At 37.7% G+C, this 20,975-nt stretch overlaps 1 protein-coding gene across 5 annotated transcripts in view; it reads left to right on the top strand.

Moving 5' to 3' along the window:
* ATXN1 (ataxin 1) overlaps window positions 1-20,975 on the top strand; it is a 528,710-nt gene that overhangs the window by 34,566 nt on the left and 473,169 nt on the right. For all 5 annotated transcript variants that reach the window (XM_036759715.1, XM_036759701.1, XM_036759708.1 and 2 more), the window contains exon 3: window positions 19,203-19,267. The gene's annotated coding sequence lies outside the window, so the exon portion shown is untranslated. The remainder of the gene's footprint in view (window positions 1-19,202; window positions 19,268-20,975) is intronic.

Raw genomic sequence — 20,975 nt, 5'->3', positions numbered from 1 at the left:
TGTTCAGTTATTATAGTTGTGTGCGGCTCTTTGTCACCCCATTTGGGGTTCTATTGGCAGAGATACTGGAATGGTTTTCCATTTCCTTCTCCAGCTCCTTTTACAGATGAGGAAACTGAGGCAAACAGGATTAAATGACTTGCCCAGGATCACTAGTAAGTGTCTGAGTCTGCATTTGAAGAAGGGTCTTCCTGATTCCAAGCTCAGGGCTCTGTCTACTGAAAACCTTAAAATGCCACATAATATCAGGTATTATTACTATTGTTAAGTAAACACTGCTCTGATTTCCTGCAGTACTCTAATCCCTTAACCAGTACCCTCCCTGCTTCTCTCAGTCAACGTGGCTAATTATGCTCTCTTCGCCTGAAGAGCATATAGAGATGAGGGTTGCTTAGCTCAGTTTGGGGGTATTTCCCCTGACTTTCTTTTTCTTTGCCTTCCTAGGAAAATAATTTTCTATACTATTAATGGTACTTTTCCCCCTCTTGAAAGAAAATATATTTTGGTTCCCAGTTGAGTTATATACTATTTTATCAGTTTTCTTCACACATCTCATTCTTACTAGTTTCACCTGTATACATCCTCCCCATTCCTCGCAGTGTATAGGGGACATTTTTCTATTACTTAAATCACACCTTGATGAATGTGCACGCTTTGACTGCTGCCATTTATTATTTGTATATTTATATATTTTTGTTGTTGTTCAGTCATTTATCAGTCATCTCTGACTTTGCCTGACTACATTTGGGGTTTTCTTGGCAAAGATCCTGGAGTGGTTTGCCATTTCCTTCTCTAGCTCATTTTATAGATGAAGAACTGAGGCAAACAGGATCAAGTGACTTGCCCAGGGTCACACAGCTAGTAATTGTCTGAGGCCAGATTTGCAGTCACAAAGATGAGTCTTTCTGACTGCAAGCCTGGAGCTCTATCCACTGTGCCCTAGCTGCCTGCATATTTATATAATCTATCTCTTTGAAAATTTTTATTCTTTTTAGCAATTTTGAGGATTTTTTCAAAGAGAAAATGACTCCTTCTTTGTAGCAAAACCCAGGAAACAAATTTCCTGAAGGAAGGTTAACTCTTATTCAAACTTATAAAAAGAAATTGGAAAAAAGCCAAACTCTTTAATTCCATTCCAGTGCTGAACACCTCATCATACGTAGCTCCCAAAGTCACTAACTGGTATTTATTCTACTGAACAACTTGTGGAGAGTTGGCATTTTCTTTATATTATTTTAATTGAACTCAAAATTCAAAATAAGCTTGTAATACTGTAAAGCTGTAAGAGTTATAGTTTTAGAAGTGGAAGGGGTCTTTAAGGCTATCTAAGAGTATAACTTCTTCACTTTACAAATGAGGAAACTGAGGCTCAGTGAAGTTAGCCCCTTGCCTCAGATCACATAGCCACTACATTGCAGAACCAGAGTTTGAACATAGGTTCCGATTCAAAGGCCAGTGTTCTTTCCGTTGTATCGAGTGATAAGAAAATATTAGCTCCATAAATTTCAGAGATTTAGAGCTGGAAGAAATCTAGCTGAATCCCCTTCTTTTGCAGGTGAGAAAACAGGCCAGAGAGGCTGATGGATTTGCCCATCATTGAATAGGATAATAAGTAGCAGGGCCACAATGTGGCCCTCCCCATCCTCTGACTTCAAATCCAGGATTGCTTTGCATTGCACCGTACAACCTACAATGACCTTTCTTAAGGTGGTTTAAGATCAGTTATTATTCTATGAAATATGATCCCGTGATAATTTGATTAATAATATTTGTCATTCATTACGTATTCTCATTTCATATATTTGGTGCTGAAAGGCTTTTAAAATCTTTTATTTCCTTTGCCGTATTTTTTTTCCTGAAGTGTTAAAATGTAAGTAGCTTTATTAGGTTTTGCAGGGCATGGGAAAAAATGAAATAAGAGGAATGTTCACTGGAATATGGTGTTGAAATAATTCTCAAGATTTAGAATACTTTGTGTATTCTGATTCTATAGAGAATGAAAAGTAGGTATTTTTAAAAAGTACTTAATAATGACTTATGCCTGGCATGAGGATTTGTATGTCTTTCCATTGCAGGGTTTGTTTCTGCATACAACGTTACCTCATTTAGGTAGTCACATCTTGGCTCAATAAAGCAAGAACTGTCAGGCACTTAGAATTGTTCTAAAATGGAGTGAACCACTTTTAGTGAGTGAATTCCCTATTATTGCTGTTTGGTTGTTTCAATTGTGTCTGGCTATTCATGACCCCTTTTGGAGTTTTCTTGGCAAAGATACTAGAGTCATTTGCCATTTCCTTCTTCATTCAATTTACAGATGAAGAAACTGAGGCAAACAGGGTTTAGTGACTTACCCAGAGTCACACAGCTAGTAAGTGTCGGAGGCCAGATTTGAACTCATGAGGATGAGTCTTTCTGACTCTAGGTCCAGTGCTCTGTCCACTGTGCCACTTAGCTGCCCCTGTTACTGAAGGTGTTCAAATAGTTGGAAAGACTACCAAGATCTCGTAGATAGTATTCAGCCATGGATTAGGACTGGGTGTTGGCCTCTATAAAATTTCCTATCATAGGATTGAGGGCTGGAAAGGATTGTAGAGATGCTTCTCATTTTACAGATAGGAAAGACCAAAATTCCTAAAGTGAAGTGACTGTTTAACCAAGATCAAAAACTTATGTAGCATGGAGGAAAGAATACTGGATGTGTAGTCAGGAAGATGTGGGTTTGAATCCTGCCCCAGATACTGGCTATGTGACTCTTGGAAAGTCACTTAATCTCTTTTGCCCTCAGTTCCTCATCTGCAAAATGCTTTTGTTGGAGTAGTTGGTCTTTTAGGTCCCTTCTCACTCTAAATTTATGATTATTCTATCCAATATAAGTCATGAGCATCAGAGCTAGGTTTCAGGTCCGTTCAATTCAGTGATTTCATTATAATACTGTGTCTGATGCATTATGCCTTTTTTTAAATCAAAAATTGCTGGAATCTTGATCGTATAAATATAGAGAACAAAAATACACTTAGGGAAAGTAAAAATATAAGAAGTGGTCCTTTTCACTGTTATTTAAAATGTGTACCTTCACTTTTAAAAATTCAGAAGCAATTATGTGCCTGTTGTGTTGCTTGCAAAAATGTTTTAAAATACATACATACATAAAATACAGTTAAGCGTAAAAAGCATAATAAGCAAACAATACCCTCACCCCTTACCTCATACCATAGAACGCTTACCCCTAAAAGGAGTATTGGCTTAGTATTTTTCAGACCTTAGAGTAATATTTTTCATACTGGTAGTAAAGATCTGGCCTTCAGGACCAGAATGAGGAGCCTTGGTACATAAGAGAGTACCTTTGGAGCAAAAAAAAAAAACATCCCAAAACTCTTTACCTATGCAAGAGGTAGCATAGATGGGCTGATTGATATATCTATATTTATATCTATACCTATGTCTGTGTCTATATGTATCTGTGTTTTTGAATCATGTCCAACTTTCTGTGTCCCTGATTTGGAATTTTCTTAGCAAAGACACTGGAGTGGTTTTTCATTTTTTTCCAATTTATTTTATAGATGAGGAACTAATGCTTAATAGGGTTAAGTGACTTGCCCAGAGTCACACAGCTAGTGTTTGAGGTCACATTTGAACTCAGGATTCCCTGACTCCAGGGCCAGCACTCTATTCACAGCACCACCTAGCTGCCCATATCTCTCTATAGATGTATGATATATACAGACATGCAATATACATATATAACATGAAATTATGATGTATCACATAGTAGTATATATATTTTAAAGTGAACAACATATAATTTTTGTGAGCGAAGATACATATATATATATATATATATGCATACACACATACCACCGTAATATACAGAAGGCAAGGTATATGATCACAGTGTTGACAGAATTGTAACTAAAGAAGCACAGGCCAATGTTCATAATTCACAAATGTTGGCTATTGCTGACATATGGTCCTTAACAGGGTCCCATTTGAGACAGTGATGTACTCTTATGTACTAACGCAAGGCTTTCTATGCAATATGATCAAGCCATGGAATGGAACCCATTGAAATAATAAAATTTTGTTATCTTACCAGGTTATATGATGTCATAGTTTAGCAAGGAGTAATATTCAGAATGGTTCATGAAAGACCCAACATGTTTTAGCCTCTTGCTAGTAAGGTAATTTCTTTCATCAAAAGGAAAATGTATTCCAATAATTCATTTATTCCTTTTTTTTAAACAAGCGAGCAGGCATTCATTATTTGCAAATTGTACGATGTTACATGAAAGCGCCTTCAAATGCCGCCCGGCTCTGTAGGAGGGGGTGGCAATTTAGTGCTGCCTTAGCTGTGCGGCAAAAGTGAATCTGTTACTTTTGAGACACCTACGTGTTCTAACAAAAATATCTAACATAATTAAAGACACATTCAAAATAACCACAATTTAGCTAATTACAAAAAATGTAGTGAATTTTGAAGTTCTAAAGATGATATACACACATAATTCATACATATCTATGCATTTATTTTCTTAATGTTGGTTAACATTTTCTCAGGTGTGTCTGTATATAAATATAGAGGTACTTTATAGTCCTGGTGCTGAGGAACAGGACTATAGGCCTCTTCTAAGTTAGTCATGTTATATTAGGTTGGTTTTATTTTTATTTTTTCACATAGTTAAACGGTCATGGGTGAGTCTGGATGAACTGTATTACAACAGGGTTCAAATGTATATTTGTAACTTTTTTGCTTACAGAAAGATGTAAGGGTCAAAGTCAAAGTCCTTGAGATGGCTATTAAGTAATCAAAGAATGCAAAGAGTTTACATAGGAAAAAACTGTTCTAGCATAGTATGCATATTATCTCCAAAAATGCCATCAGAAAAGGGATACTAAAAATCTTTGCTAAGGGTATATTTTTTCTACCCAAAAAGCAAAATAGCCCATGTCCACCAAGTAGTAGAAATAATCCATTTGATTTAAAAACTCCACTTGGATGTTCTAAGGGTGAATCTGCCACAACTAAGGCTGTAAGAATTACCACTGGCTACAAAAAATATATAGTTTAATATTTCACAGCAAATAATTGCTTGGGGGTGCTTTAAATAGCACAGGAAATGTGTAGTGTGTTATACTTGACATTTACAATATTGAACACTAATACTGAAACAGATTCTTTGACCACAGAGAATGCCAGTGTAGGTGGGGTGAGGGGTGGGGGGTAGGGTGGGGGCCAGAGAGAAAGAGGTAAGAGAGAAAGCAGAAAACATGATCAGATAAAAATAAAAGTTTAGAAGCTCCTCCTTCAAACTGTGTATCAGAAAAATGCCCAATTAAGGCTAAGGCAAGAGAAAACAGCTCACTTGAATTGTAGCCCCCTGCGCCCCTTTTAGTATAAGGAGACAAGGATGTATATTGGAAGGGTGTATGCATGTATATACATGGAGCCTGCCATGTAGTCTTTAGCCACCAACAGCCCTTGTTTATTTTCTGGGGCCCTGAATGTAAAAATGACCTCTTTTTTTTTCAGAGAAAGAATCCACATTATCTGTTGCATCTGTACGTGCGATTTCTTTTTTTAAAGGGCAGCTGTGTTGACCTTATTTCTCATAGCAGCCCTGTACTTTTGGTCTTTTTTTTCTTCTTCTTTCTTCCCCCAAATGCATCTTGTACTCTCAGAGCTTTCTTTCCACCCTTCCCAAACATGATTAATGCTAGTTTTATCTCAGAATGGAGTCTTCGAGCAGTGTGCTCTTTCTCCCAACTGTACAAAATTCCTTCCTGCACAAAATGCTTACCAGGCAGCTTAGCTTAACCAGCTGTATTTAAGAGAGAAAGAAGCTATGTCTTAGGCTGAGAGACATTCTCGTGCTTGTAGATGCTTCAGTAAATTCCAGTGTCTTTAAAAGAGAGTGTGAATGTAGGGGATGTAAACAGATTGGTGTGTGGAATCAGATTGGTCTCAGAGTCCAAACTGGTGAAATTCTAATGAAATTAGGTCAAAGCTCCCAAACCCCACCGGCTCCCCCCCCCCACCGCCTGCCTTACAATAGGGGCACCTTTAAGTATTGGAGGGTGAGTGACAAGAATCTTTAGGGGGCAATAGCACTGAGAACACTGGCTTTGGAACTCAGAGAGACATAAGCTATATATTTGACTCTTCCATTGGCTTCCTGTTTGAACTTGAGTTAAATAACTTCTAATTTATCCAATGCTGCTCTGTTGCATAGAGAGTCGCAAGCCTGTGCTTTACTTAGCTTTAAAGGTGTGCATGCTTAAGAAGAGCCAGTGTGAAGGTGATGATTAAAATTCACACACACACACACACACACACACACACACACACACACACACACCCCTAAGGAGAACATAAAGAAAAATGAGAAGACAAGACACACAGACACACATTAGTCCTGTGTAATTTAACATTAAGGAATTAGAAAATCACAGAATCTCAGAGGCCAGCTAGTCCAAGATAGACCTGAATAAGAATTCTTTTTACTACATAATTAGTCAGTAGTTATCCATCCTCTACCTGAAGATCTCTAATAAGGTTGGGGGTTGGTGTGACCCCCCACATCCCAAGGCAGCTCATTCTACTTTTGTATTGTCTCTAATTATTACCAAGGATTTCCTTAGGTCAGGCTTAATTTTGTCTCTTCTCGTTTTGCCCTATTCCAGTTCTTTCCTGCTCTGGCTAAGCTTGGTGCACAGTCATAGAATTTAGGAACTCATAGAAGCCTTAGGCCATCTAGTCCAGACCCTTCTTTTTACATATGACAAAACTAAGACCCTGTGAGGTTAATGGATTTGCCTGAGGTTCACGTTGTTTTGGGGGCAGAGCCAGGACATGTAGCAACCAAAAGTGGTAGGACTTCCCTGGAACACTAATGTTATATTTTGCCAATTGCAAAAAGGGACTGATTGTGCAAGGAAACATAAAGTTGTCTGTTAAGCACAAGGAGTCACCTTTCATCCTCCAATCCTGGAATATTTTGTGTTCATAATTCTTTTCCTGTAAGCTTTACCCCTAAAGGAACCTTTTGTTTCCAGTGTGTTGGAGCTTTACTTTTACTAAGGCAAGTAGTGGCAACTTGATTTAATATTTTTAAAAGTTCTCTTTGACATTCTTGAAAATTATAACTTAGTATATATTTTTAAAAATATTTATTTTAAAGAATAGTGTGTAGGCCATGATTTCCTACTACCCCTGAGCCTGATGAAAAGGATCTTATTCCTTTTGGATGTAGCTTGAACTGTTTGCCCTTAAGCTCTCAATGCCCAACAGAAGGCCAGGACTAGAAGAACAAAAAATCCGACCAAAGCAGAGTACCGCCTATTTAATAAATTAAGCAGAGGGGTAGCTAGCACAGTCTTTTAGTTAATGCTGCTAAGTTTCTTCCAGTTTCAGTTCAGGGGTCATGTGATCCTGTAACAAGGAACTACTGACTGGTCAACACAACTCAGGGTAGGTACACTGTCTGGGCTGGAAACTTAAAAAGGGAAACTTTTAAACCCTATCACTCTGGTGGAGCTGTTTCATTTGTTTGCCCAAAGTAAATTGAGACAAATGGTAAGAGTTAGTTGGGATGCCCATCATTTAAGCAGAAGATTGGGAGATTTGGGAGTTATAATTGTTTGGAAGGACTTGGCTCTGGATTTCCAGATGGAATTTTTGGTGTGAGTGAATAATACATGGCAATATGATCCAAGTTTTATTAGAGAAAAACAACCATATACTTAACAAAATATTTATGACTCATAACTCTCTTTAGTATCATTTACTGTTAACTTGACAGAAAGTTTCCATTTGATGTCTCATTGTACTTCTTTGCCTGCTCAGCAAAAATATAAACACACACCTTTGAAAGTGAGGGAGAGGTGATGCACTGTGGTTCAGCCAGAGCATGGAAGGGGTAGGTCATGATTCCTGATCTTGGTTCTTACACAACCATGTTATATGAGGAAGGGTTGCTTAGCCTGGAAAACAAAAAGACAAAAGAAAGGATATAAGAGCTGGCCTTCAGGTGTCTGAAGGCATTCCATGTGAAAGCAGGATTAGATTTATTTTGGTGGCCCCCAAAGACAGAAATAGGACCAACACTTAGCAATAGTACCTTATTTAATAAATGCTTGTGGATCGATTGATGGATAGATGGATGGAAATGGGTGGAAGATAGAAGCAGGCGGATATAGGATCACTATAAAGGAAAAACTCCCTGATGTTTAATGCTATCTAAAAGTGAAATACGTTGCCTTACTAGGTAGCAATTTTCCTGTCAATGGTGGGTTTTCAGGTCAAGGCTGGGTGACTACAAGTGAGAATGAGAATTCAAGTTTAAGAGAGAGATTGGACCAAAAGTTCTCAAAAGTTCCTTTGATTATGTGGTCCTTTTGATAACAAATTGTGTATATATTTTATATAGTCCTTTGATGGTATCTTCTTCTTTTCGAACTGCCAGGTAGGCCAGGTTCAGTCAGTCAGTCAGTAAGAATTGTTTTATTAAGTACCTACTCTGTGCCAGACATTAATCATCATACCATCCCTGGCCTGCTAAGGAGCTCTTGTAATATCACTAAAGGTGTCTTTGAAAGTCAGGCTACTTGAGTCACTTGGCAGAGCATTGGCTAACTAACCTCCGAATCTACTATGGTAAGCTTCAGAAAACATCCCTTGTAATGAGAAGCTGAGGGGGTTGTGGGGAAGGGAGTAATGGCAACTATCAGTATGATGATGCAAGAAGAATAAACTTGTATGATGGGGATGGTGGTACCATGTGATTCTGGAACCAAGCAGAGGCAGGAGGTGGTATAGTGGTTAGAGTGTTAGGCCTGCAGTCAGGAAGACATGGGTTCAAATCTAGTCTCAGATGCTAGTTGTGTGACCTTGGACAAGTCACTTAACCTCTGTTAGCACCCTCTTCTCAAGGTTGTTATGAGGATCAAATGAGATAATATTTGTAAAAAGCACTTAACACAGGCATGCAGTTGGTGTTGGATAATTTAGAGTTGTTCTATTTTGCCTGTATGAACAGTCTCTTTTTCTTTATTATGAAATACCGAGTGCTTACTTTGTACATATCAAAGTATCAGAAATTGGCCCCTACCCAAAATCTCAAAACTATGTATATCTACAGCTGCTTCTTGGGTTACTCATTTATGACATTTGTTATTTCACCACTCATTAGTATTTTTACCTAATGATATGCTGGGAAAAGGTTGGAGATAAAATTAAGATCTTCCAGTTTTACTACACCAAAATATCGTTAATTTTGACCCCCTGCTAATTTAGAATTTGTGGTAATTTAGGCCAGGTCTAGGCTGAAATTTACCTTCCATCTATGAAAAAACCATTTGCTCTGCTAATGAGTAGTGTAAATAACGTGGAGAAGGGTAAATGTTTAGACGACTCAAGAGAAGAAAACTGTTTTCAAGTACTTTAAAAGTCTCTGTTGGCATCCAGACAATGGGATAATTATAAGTAATCCTAATCTATTCATTAAACACTTTGTTAGCCATTAGGTACTGATACAGCATGCACTTGGAAGTAATAAAGCTGCATTTATTAAAGAAAAAAATCTGTAATTGAAACATATTTAATTCTGACCAGCAATCCCTAGGATTTATCTGAACTTGTTTGTGACTGGTAGAAGATCTGAGGAATTGAGCTGAAATTTATGTGTAAAAGGAAGTTTGGGGACTATTTGTAAATTTCACTTCATCTGTTCTCTATGAGCTTACCTAATTGAAAACTGAAGACTTATTTGGCCAGTAAAATATTTTCACTGTTATGATTTATAAATAATTTAAAGAATATTTTGGTCCAGATCTGACCAACTTTTAATGAATTCTTCTATTCCTCTATGAAATGGTTATCTGGCCTCAAGGTTTAAACTTGTAACCTCCTTTGAAGATATTATATTATTGGGTCAGCAACATAATTAAGAACACTCGTAAGAAATAAGCTGCTCTCACTCCTTCCCACAGACTTGAAAACAAATAACCTTTTGAAGACTATTTGTCATGTTAGTTTAGACTACAGAGATAGTATTCTCAATACCACTCAATACCAAGATTCCATGTGGCCTAAACATTTTAGAGTTTCAACTGGAGAAGGAGGAGCCGTATGGTATAATATATAAAGAACTAACCTTGTGAATAAGACTTGGGATTGAAGGTACCTCGGCTGACCTTACGCAGATTTTTGTTCCTCACTTTCCTCATCTGTAAAGTGAGGGGGTGGGACTTGGCCTGGCCTCTGAGGTCCCATCCAGCGACAGATAGATAGATAGTGAGTGTGACCCTGGGAAAGACATTCTATCATGCCCTGAACTAGCTAAAATTATACACATCCACATGGGAAGGAGGAGGTTTTGTACTTAGTACTAACTAGTATTATTGAAATCATAGCTCTGGTCTAAAACTGAGGAAGAATGTCCTACTAGGAAAACTATTCTATGTGTCTCCCACTGGCAAACCCAAAAGGGATTTCATACTTATAATTGACATAATATACCCCAAATATTTTATAAGTTGTGTTGATAATGACAGTGCTTCGAGTGATCAGATGTTCTTAATGGTAGTGTACAGTGTATAGCAGCCCTTCACAGTCTTTACAGCTTAACTGAGCATGGATGCACTGTACAGTACTGAATCTTGACAGAATTCCTTAAGCCCATTTCTCTGGTGCCAACAGAGGTTTCTGTGGGGGATTCCCTTGCTCTTTACCACCTTACCCTCTTATTTAGCTACTGTATTTTCCAAGCACAGTGTGTGGGACTGTGACCTGTACATCTGCTTGGATTGATGATCTTCATTGGTCAGGCCCTGATGGCAGCCCAGCTTTAACAATTTCAAAAAAATAATTTTAAAAAGTAGATAAAGTTGCAACTCCTTTTCTGATTGGAATTAAAATTGCAACACACCAAACACAAAAGGTTCCTTTAGGGGTCAAGTTTACAGAAAAGGAATTATGAACACAAAAATTTCCAGGGTTTGAGGTCATGCTTTACAGACAGCTTTATTTCTTTTTATAATCCCTTTGGGAAAAAAAAATTTCCTTTTTCAGACTTGCAAAAATATTAGCATTCCATTGGGGCAGTGCCTTATCTTGCTTGGGTGATGCAGGTCCGTGTATAATAAACAAGAAGAAAGAGAAGGAATGGGAGGAAGAAGGAGGAGGAGGTGGAGGAGGAGGAGGTAGTTAATAATTGTAATGCACTTAGCACAGTGCCTGGCACATAGTAAGTGATATATTGATGAAGAGCTTCATTGGTCAGTCCATTGAGGCAGCCCCTGTCAAAAACCAGCTCTGACAGTTTCAAAGAGAGTTAAAAAAAGCTGCAACTCAGCTAGGATTGCCTGGGAAGAGGGGCATCTAGGTGTTTGGGACACACTGTGTATTTTAAATCTTTTTTGTTAAAACAATGAACCTTTGATTAATACAAAACAAACAAAAAACAAATGGTAGCTATATTATAATAGGTAACATTAATATAGAGTTTCCTATGTGCCAGACGCTGTGCTTAAGTGCTTTACAATTATTATCTCATTTAGAGAGACAGGACTGTTAGGCTTGATATTTTGAGACCCGTGTTCAAATCCTTGACAATTACAAGGTATATACAATCATATACAAGTCTTTTAACTTCTTTAACCCACAGCTTCCTCATCTCTAAAATGTGAATAATAATAATCTTGCAGTACCTATGTCACTGGATAGAAAAGTACTTTCTAATCATAAAGTGCTGTGTAAATGTTACTTACAGTGTGGATTGTGTGTGTGTGTGTGTGTGTGTGTGTGTGTGTGAGAGAGAGAGAGAGAGAGAGAGAGAGAGAGAGAGAGAGAGAGAGAGAGAGAGAGAATGAATCCCAATGGAACCTGTTAACTTGGAAAAAGATAAAAAAGTTTAAAAAATTGAAATTTTTGAGCCCAGATCTTTTTGTTTTAGTTTGGTTTCTCCTTGGGGACATGGCTTTCTTTCATCTGAGCTAATTTAACCTTGAGACTGAGTAGGTCTAAGCTGCTTCTCCATACCTTTTCTTTTGTCACCAATTCATTTACATTTTGTTGGACCATTTTCTAGCCTTTATTGTTTTGTAGTTCATACTTTTCTGTAGATGTTTTGTCTCCTAAAGAAATGTCATTAACAAATTAACAATCACTCCTCTGGAGTGAAAACATGTAATAGTAGCTACTAGTAGTAGTAGCTACTACTAGAGGTTATGGAGAACTGAATAAACATTGAAAACTCAGCCTGTGTTCTGGAGGTGGCCCTGGAGAATGAGTCAACCATCCAAAAAATACAAGAAGCACATCTTGAAGTAAGAAAGACTCTGGAGACCCATGCAATGAATGAATTGTAACATTGTTCCTTCTCAAATTTGGCTGGGTAACAGAGTAAGGCCCTGGAACTATTTTCAACATTTCCAGTTCCATAGACAGAATTTTTTCTCTTTTGACAAGACTTCTCAAAAAAAAAAAAAAAACCAGTCCTTCAGTTAGCAGATATGGTTTATAAAACCGGGGTGCATTGATGCACAACTCTGATATGGACATTTTTTTTATTTCATTCTTTTGCCTAGCAAATACTCTGAATGATCTCTAGGTCAACTCTTAGTGGCGAGGAAAGGACATTTTACAGCATTACGTGGCTCAACAGTATCCCATTAGTTTTATTAGTTTTATCTCTGCCAGTGGTCATTTTGCCCAAGTTTATTTAGGAAAGTTTTTTTTTTTCCCAATCATGACTGATTCATTTTAGCTAAGATTCAATTGGAGGGGTTAAAATTAAGATACAAGATATTCTTTTCCTGACCTACTATATTCAGCCATACCTTCCTCTGGAAAATAATACCCTCCAGGGACTGTGCTGCCTGTGGCTTCTGGCTGATTGGGTATACTTGATGGATAGTCTCCAAGGGATTCTGGGAGAATTGACCTCAGCCGGCAAGGATGAATGGTATAGAAATGAGAGCAATTACATCTATTTTATTAACTTGACTCTGTTGTTAAAATAATTTTAAGTATGTTGAAAGATGCTTTGAAAATTGGGAGCAGGCTACTCCTTGGATTGCTTTTCACTGTAGCAGGTGGAGAGCTGGAAGCCCAGAGGGCTGAAGAGATTTATCTCCCAGGTTGTGGCATAATTATGGAGCATGCAGTAGAATGCTGGATTCAGTACTTACTTTGCCATCCTGTCAGAGTTTTTGGCTTGTCTCCCATACTAGAGAGGCCCTCTCAGCTCTTCCACAAGTTGAGATTTCATGAATTTCCTTTAGGTTAATACTGAGGAATCCATTCTTGCCATTTTTTCTGTCTCATTTTTTAGCAGAGTTTCTTTGAGGCTCATTCTTTTCCCTGTCTGACTTAAAACAAGTTAGCCTTCATTTTATAGTTTGGAAGATACAATGCTTGTCTCAGGGGCACCTAGGTGGCACAGTAGACAGAGCGCTGGGCTTGCAATCAGCAAGATTCATTTTCATGAATTTATATCCTGACTCAGACACTAACAATATGACCCTAGGCAAGTCATTTAACTCTGTTTGCCTCAGTTTCTCATCTGTAAAAAGAGCTGGAAAAGGAAATGGCAAAGCACTCCATAGACAGAAATTTTTCTCTTTTGACAAGACTTCTCTTTGCCAAGAAAACCCCCGGTGGGGTCATGAAGAGTGTGAAGCAACTGAACAACAACAAAATGCTTTTCTCACCTGGTCTGTAATGAATAATTTAAGAAAACTTTGGGTCTAAAGAGAGTGATCAAGAGAGCTGTGGATTTGAATTTTACTAATGTGAGAAACACTGAGGAACTTTGAGGGGTGCTTTAAACAGGACGATTTCACATCTAAGAGTTTTATCTTCAACACTGAAGTCATCTGGTTTGAAACTAAGCCTTGAAAGATCTTCACTGTTTCAGAACTTCCACAAGAGCCAATATTAGTACAGCCACATTCTCAGTAGAGAATGGAGGGAATACAGATATGGAGATGAAGAGCATGTTAAATAGAAATGATCAATTTATGTTAAATATTTGGTCAAACTGTTTGGCTGAGGGGGTATTTTTTAACAGCTTTTTAGGTTTAGCAATTAAGGAAGTCACATGATCTAAGTCAAATTTTCTTCTAAGCAAAGAAGTCCACTGTTATTAATTTAAAAAAAAACATACTAAGAAGTTAAAATTGTATAATTATCTTAATACGAAGGAGCCTCTTTTCTGACTAAACATTGGATCCTGTTCTGTTGAATGTAGGGAATCTGGCCAGGCAAGCTTAAGGAAACTTAGCCTACGCAGGGGAATTTGTTAGATTTCTAAATAAAAGGTTTAGTTAAATGGGCAATGTACAGCATGCTGTGTGGCTATAAATGTACAGTGGTGTCTCGTCTTTTGGTACATCTCTTAGGTACAGTCGTCTCTCACTTCAAACTGTAGATATAATCCTAAAAAGTTATATGTAAAGTGAATTTTTGCAAATCACATTATTTTCTAAATACACTTTTAAAATAAATTCTCTGCGTGATCATTTTATAAATCATAAAGTCCTTCTTAAAGCTGGGTACGCTTGTGATTTTTGAACAGGAAAACATAAAATTTGATGATTGTATTTAAAAATAATTTCCTTTCCCTTTAAAAATAATTGCAAAGAATGCAAAGCCTTAACATTTTAAATTGCTTTAGTTCCTAGAGCATGCTAATAGTTACAATGTTCGGTTGCGAACTGTTTTTCTTTAACAGCAGACTGTCATACGCTGAATGTTAAATAAATCTCAAGTATCTGAACCATAGCCTAGAAACGTTATGTAAAGCTACCTCAAGCATTATGTAAAACACCTATACTCTTGATTACTAGACATGCCATATTAAAATAACCAAATAGTCGTGTGGGTGGACGTGTGTGTGTGCCTTCTCTGGTATGAGAAAAATTCTTCTATCATTCTTTTTTTTTTCCTGTTAGCATAGCAGATCACATTGGGGCAGAGGATGCCACTTGTATATATAAAATCATCCATCCTGTATGAATGGAGATTATGGGAAGGCAGCTGGAAAAGCCAAATGGCCATAGCTCCAACATGTCAAATATACCAAAGTGACTACAGATGCCAAGTGACAAAATATTAATTTTTATTGTAGTAACCACTGATAGTGTTTGGCAAAGCTGATACAGAATTGAATTCGATTACAGTTATGACTCAAAAAGGCTTTCATAATATGAGATATTTTCACTGCATATAATTTTAGCTTTTTCCCATGTCACTGTGCTTTCTTTCAGCAGAAGAAAAAGGGCCAAGAAAAGCGGTACTTTTAGTGGCTCCCTTTTCAGAATCAATTTTGCAGACAAAATGGGAAAGCCTCTCGTTTGTTCTTAGCACATATTCTGCAAGTGCTTCCTTGTGCTTTTCCACATCTAGACATTTTTTTGAATGCATTTCTTTTTTTTTTTCTTAGATATTTTCAACACCTGGGTTGAGCAGCGTAGGGAAGTGGCCTTTGAGTTAGTGAAAAGGAAAACAGCCTGTGTACTTGTTTTAGTAGATTCAGAATATGGCTCTCATTCTACTTTCTTGTAAATTTTCAATTCTTTCCCATTGACCTACCTTCTGGCCCATTTAGAGGACGTGATTGGTATATGTACATCTTATTGCTTTTTCACAAAAACCCAATTCTAATGTACCATTTTGGAGAACTATAGAACATGTGTTGAGAATTTTCTAATTTCTTTCTTCATTTCCTCAACCTTGCTCTCGTGAGTTGATACTTTGAGTAGGGAGCCTGATGGTATGTGTTGATTAGGGATAGAGGAAAGAGCATCTTATGTAGTTCAGAGAGAGGAGAATGCCTGGATGAGCAACTCTACTACAAGTGAAGACAGCTGTTAGAATTTTCAATCTGGGGTCACTAAATTCTTCCTCATATTTCCATATACTCCTTAAAACAATAACTTGGAGACATGGAAAAGAACCAGAAAGTCCATGAAGAGAATTAACAAAAGACTGAGATGGTGCAGTAGGCATTAGACTTTGAGTCAGGAGGGCTTGGGTTAGAGTCCCACCTCTGTCCTTAACAAGTCTTATTCTCTCTTTGTTGTTGGTGTTGAGTCGTTTTTGGTCACATCTGACTCTTTGTGATCCCATTTGGGGTTTTCTTGTCAAAGATACTTAGTGGTTTGCCATTTCCCTCTTCAGCTCATTTTCCAGAAGAGGAAACTGAGGCAAATGGGGTTAAGTGATATGCCCAGGGTCACACAGCTAGTAAGTGTCTGAGGCTGGAATTGAACTCAGAAAGATGAATCTTCCTGACTCCAAGCCCAGCACTCTATCCACTGTGCCACCTATGCTCTTGGCTAAATCATCTAACTTCCCTGGGCCTCAGTTTCTTGAATAAAGTGAGGGGGCTGGACTAGAGGATCTCTAAGGGCCCAGCTCTGACGGTATATGATTTTATGAACACCATGGCGTGGATGATGTTTTAGCAGGGTGGCTGCAATGCTTATAAGTAGTGCCCCTAACTCATTAGTACTTGTTAAAATTTGTGAATTGCCTGGTAGAAGTATTCCCTGAACCAGCACAGATCACACACAACACTTCCATCTCTGTCTTACTTGAGAGTCTTCATAAGTTGCTGAATAGCCATCTGTCTGAGGTTTAATCTTTGTGGACTCATAGTAGAAGCCTTTCCATAGTGGGATGAATGTGCCAGAGTTGATGCTCCACTCTCGTGGCTTTCAAGGACGCAGGGCCATGGCTAGGACACAATGAAACTCCAAAGAATGATGTCATTGGATGTCACTTTGAAGCACTCAAAAATAATATTGTAGGGCTTTCAGCATTGAATTAGTGTGAAATGAAGAGACTCTCCTAACTTCCTGACATAAACTTCTTGCTTTTCACCATATTTAGACAATGCTTGGTGTGAAGGTTTCTTGATTCCTCATACAGTGAGTGCTCTTGCCACTACAGCAAGGTGGCAGTCAATTTGATATCATTAGGAAAATGAATGAGGACCAAATAAAGTTGATGACTGCTGTCCCTTCTTGTGCATTGTTTTATCAGGAAGTTTGTAAGCAGGGAGCTTTCAGGGATTTGGAAATAGGAGGGAGGTGGGAAGGTTGACAACCTGCTAGGCCTAACAAGCCTTAACCACAGTCATAAAATAGAAGTTAGGAATACTTTTAAAAGCAGAGTGACATTTGCTCTCTCTTTTTTTGTTTTGTTTTTTCTTTCTCATGGTTTCTCCCATTCATTCTAATTCTTCTTTACAACAATACTAATGTGAAAATATGTTTAATAAGAATGTATACATAGAGCCTTTATCAGATTGTATACCGTCTTGGAGAGTGGGGAGAGGAGGGAGGGGGAGAAAATTTAACACTGAAAAGCTTATGGAAGTCTGTATGAAAACTAAAATTAAGTAAATTAATTTTAAAAATTTTTTAAAGAGTGACCACTTCTAAAAGGTTAAATCAGTAAAAACAAAACAAAATTCCTCTCAGATGGCAAGTGGTGAGTAGTATGCTTAATTATTGAAGAAAATATCTTAGGTTAATTTCTCTAATAGCTATATTGAAACAGCAGCCATTATGATTTGGGAGGAAGAAAAGAGCAAGAGTGGCAGGAAAAAAGAAAATGCCTGGTTTCTGAGTAAATACTGCATGAGTCTGTGAAGTGCTTTTAGTTGTCTTTCAAGAAAGGGATCATTAACTTCTTTGGATACAATCCTGTGCCACCATACGAGTAGAAGGCCAAGAATTTGAGGCAGACAGGACTTTGACTAATGGGAGAATATTAGATAGGTAGTGACATAGAGGTCATTTTATCTTGCTGTGGAATTCTAGTTGTCCCACCTTGTGTGTAGTGAATTCACAGGCTAGTTGAAGAAACCTTGGTTTCTAGATGGCTTGGACTGGGATCATTGGCCATATCACCTCAGTCCCTAAGCCTTCATGCAGAACATGGAGAAGGGATGTACTGGAAGCAAAAACATAATGGAATCAATCTGTAGAGGCCCTTATATGGCTAGCTATATAATGTGATCATTTCATGTCAGTTAGTCAACAAACACTATGTTTTAAGTACTGGGGATACAAAGAAAGAAAAATATTGTTCCTACCTCCAGGAAGCTCTGTCTAATGGGGGAGGCAATTTGTAAGCAACTATGTACAAACAAACAGGCAGACAATCTCTCTCTCTCTATCTCTCTGCATGCACACATACATATGTATAGATATACACACAGTATGTGTTGTATACATACACACACACACACACACACACACACACACACACACACATATATACACACACACATATAGGCTGAGGAAAAAGGGGAAAAAGATCTTAGTTGTGGACATTGTTTCCTGAGCAGTTTTGATAAGTGTCAGGTTGTTTGTTTTTGGTTTGTTTTTGTTTTGGGTTTTTTTTTTTTTGAGAAAAAGGAGTATCTTTCTTTGGGGGGAAAAGAGCTAATATTTGATGACTCCTACTGAAATAGATCAGTTTTCCTTTGCTTTCCTAGGTATATTGAGAAGTCTAGGCTTTCCGTGCTTTTCCTTGCCAATTTTCAACAAAGAAGATGAAAAGGTGGTAACCATACGAAAAAGGAAATGAGAGAGAGAGAGAGAGAGAGAGAGAGAGAGAGAGAGAGAGAGTGTATATGTGTTTCGTGGTAGGGAGGGCATCTTCCTTATGTCCTTTTCACCCATCTGTCCAAATTCATTCAAAACATGTAGTATGCCATGACAAAAACAAAAACAAAACATCCATCTGCTGAAATCTCCAGTATCATTTAAAAAAATTATTGTGGTGTTTTGAACAGGATAGAAACTTAAACTTTATTCAGAAAAGCTATAATAGGCACAAGAACTCAAAAGACTTCTTGAATAGTTGTGGTCATATAGAATTCTGACTATACTCAGGAAAAAACACTCAGATGACAAGGTTCTTTTCAGTAAACTTAGGATGAAGTCTATTTGAGGGAGCTATTTTATATGCCATTAACACATAGGGATCTTTTGACCAATTTTTGTAATATCCCATTGTTTTCTTTCTGATTGTTCATACTTAGCTTGACAGTTACCTGGCAGATTTGGCTGATGATTTTTCTATTTCAGTATTACATGCTTTCTTAAAGTTATTGTCATGTATTAGTCTACATGCATAATAAATCTGAATGCACTAATCAATAGTTGTTTCCCTTGACATTTTTTGACAGTGCATTGCTATGCTTGGCATTCTATCATGAAGGCAAAATGCGATCTATCAGTCTGTGAAAACAAGGTAAAGTGGCTGTCTCTTTCTATTCTCTTTAAGCGTATAGAACATGCATATTCACCTTGACCATGGGGATTTTTCTGATGTGGAAATGCTGGTGATGATGCAGAATAAAAATAGCAAAGAATGAATGAAAACAGATGACTTCAGAGAATTAACGCCGTCTGCTAAGAAGCATTTGCCTTGTGTATTCATCTGAGGCATTACATTTCTCATTAACTGGACTTGATGGCATGCAGTGATCGGTGACAGTGAACAATCTAGAATAATTAAAGTAGGCATAGTGATTTTTAAATAGCAATTTAACCTTTTCCCCATTTCTCTATTGAGCGGACGTCCCATTCGGAGATTTCCACATGAAACACTGAGCATGAGTGGAAAGACATATAAACACATATGTACAAATTTATATTCACACATATAAAAGGGTATGATAAGTGAGGTTGATATAGCTGAAGACAACAGCAGGGAAAAAATGTTCTCTCTTAGTAAAAATCACAGTGTTAAAATTCTTGGCAGCTTTCTTGGTCCCGCTGTAGCTGTTGGTTTACATTTTGATAATTTACCAAAGAGTATATAATATTTAATTCCTGTTAGGGTTGTGCAATAGAACTCAGCAGCTCCAGTAAAACAGCTCAAATATGAAAATAAAGCACTTCCTCTAGGGACTAGCAGATCAGTAACTCCCTGTGTTTGTCTGTGGGTATGAGCATGACCTGAAGGTTAGAAACTTTGGGAAGGAAAAAGAAAAATGGATCATGTCACAGAGCTAACGGGAAAGGAGATGCTTCACATTCCTGTTTCATTTGTAGTTTGGTTTTTCCTTCCTTAGAGAGGTGGTGTTTGGCTTTGTATCGCCCTAGTATGGGAGGAAAGGCAGTCGGTGAACTTCTGATGCCCTCTTTTTCATTTCACCCCAGTAATATTAATAAGTAAGAGTCATTGTTTTGCTCATTAGGCTGAAATTTTTCTGAGTACCAAGCAACTGTTGCCCAGTAACAGTGTGGGGAAAACTGCTGTCAGTTTCTGAAAGTCTCTGATATTTCCCCTTCCCCATTCAGAATGAATTGTCATCATAAAGATTCAGTTATCCAATGTAGTGCATCATGGCACTGGAACCAGGGCACATTTGAGCTGCTGCTTATAATTTCTTTGCACTAGTCTTCAGGCTGTTGAATGGAGAACCTAGAGTAATTTTCCTCTTTTGTCTATGTCTTTGAGAAGTTAGCCAAATACAAGGATAAGAACTTTGTCTTTTATCCTTAGGGGAGACTGGGCTTAATTCTGTCACTGTCTAAATAAATCCGTAGGAGAATTAGGTTTCTTAAAATATATTGGTTGCTATACCTGGACTAACACCATTAGGTAAGGGGATGAAGAGATGTGAGGACGTGTGTGGAGCATCAGCAGAGTAATAGTCTTGTTATGCTTTAATTGTCCTTCTGGGACATGGGCTAGGATTTCTGAAGGACCTCAGAGAATCGTGAGTTCAACTCATCCTGTACCCAACCCCCTCTGAATTTATAGGTGGGGAAACTGAGGCACAGATTTGTGACTTTTCCAGAGGTCACATAGTTAATTAATATTAGAGTGGGGACTTTGATTGAGGTCTCCTGATCCTAAGTCATATGTTTTAAAATAACCACATATTGACACTCTAGAGATTTGTGATTCTCATAGAGGGTAGATTTTAAGCTTTGTTGGCTAATGGAAA

The sequence above is a fragment of the Trichosurus vulpecula genome, chromosome 1 (assembly GCF_011100635.1).
Source record: "Trichosurus vulpecula isolate mTriVul1 chromosome 1, mTriVul1.pri, whole genome shotgun sequence".
Classification (NCBI taxonomy): Eukaryota; Metazoa; Chordata; class Mammalia; order Diprotodontia; family Phalangeridae; genus Trichosurus; species Trichosurus vulpecula.
The sequence above is the reverse complement of the archived record's forward strand: the minus strand, read 5'-3'. Positions and strand labels throughout refer to the sequence as shown.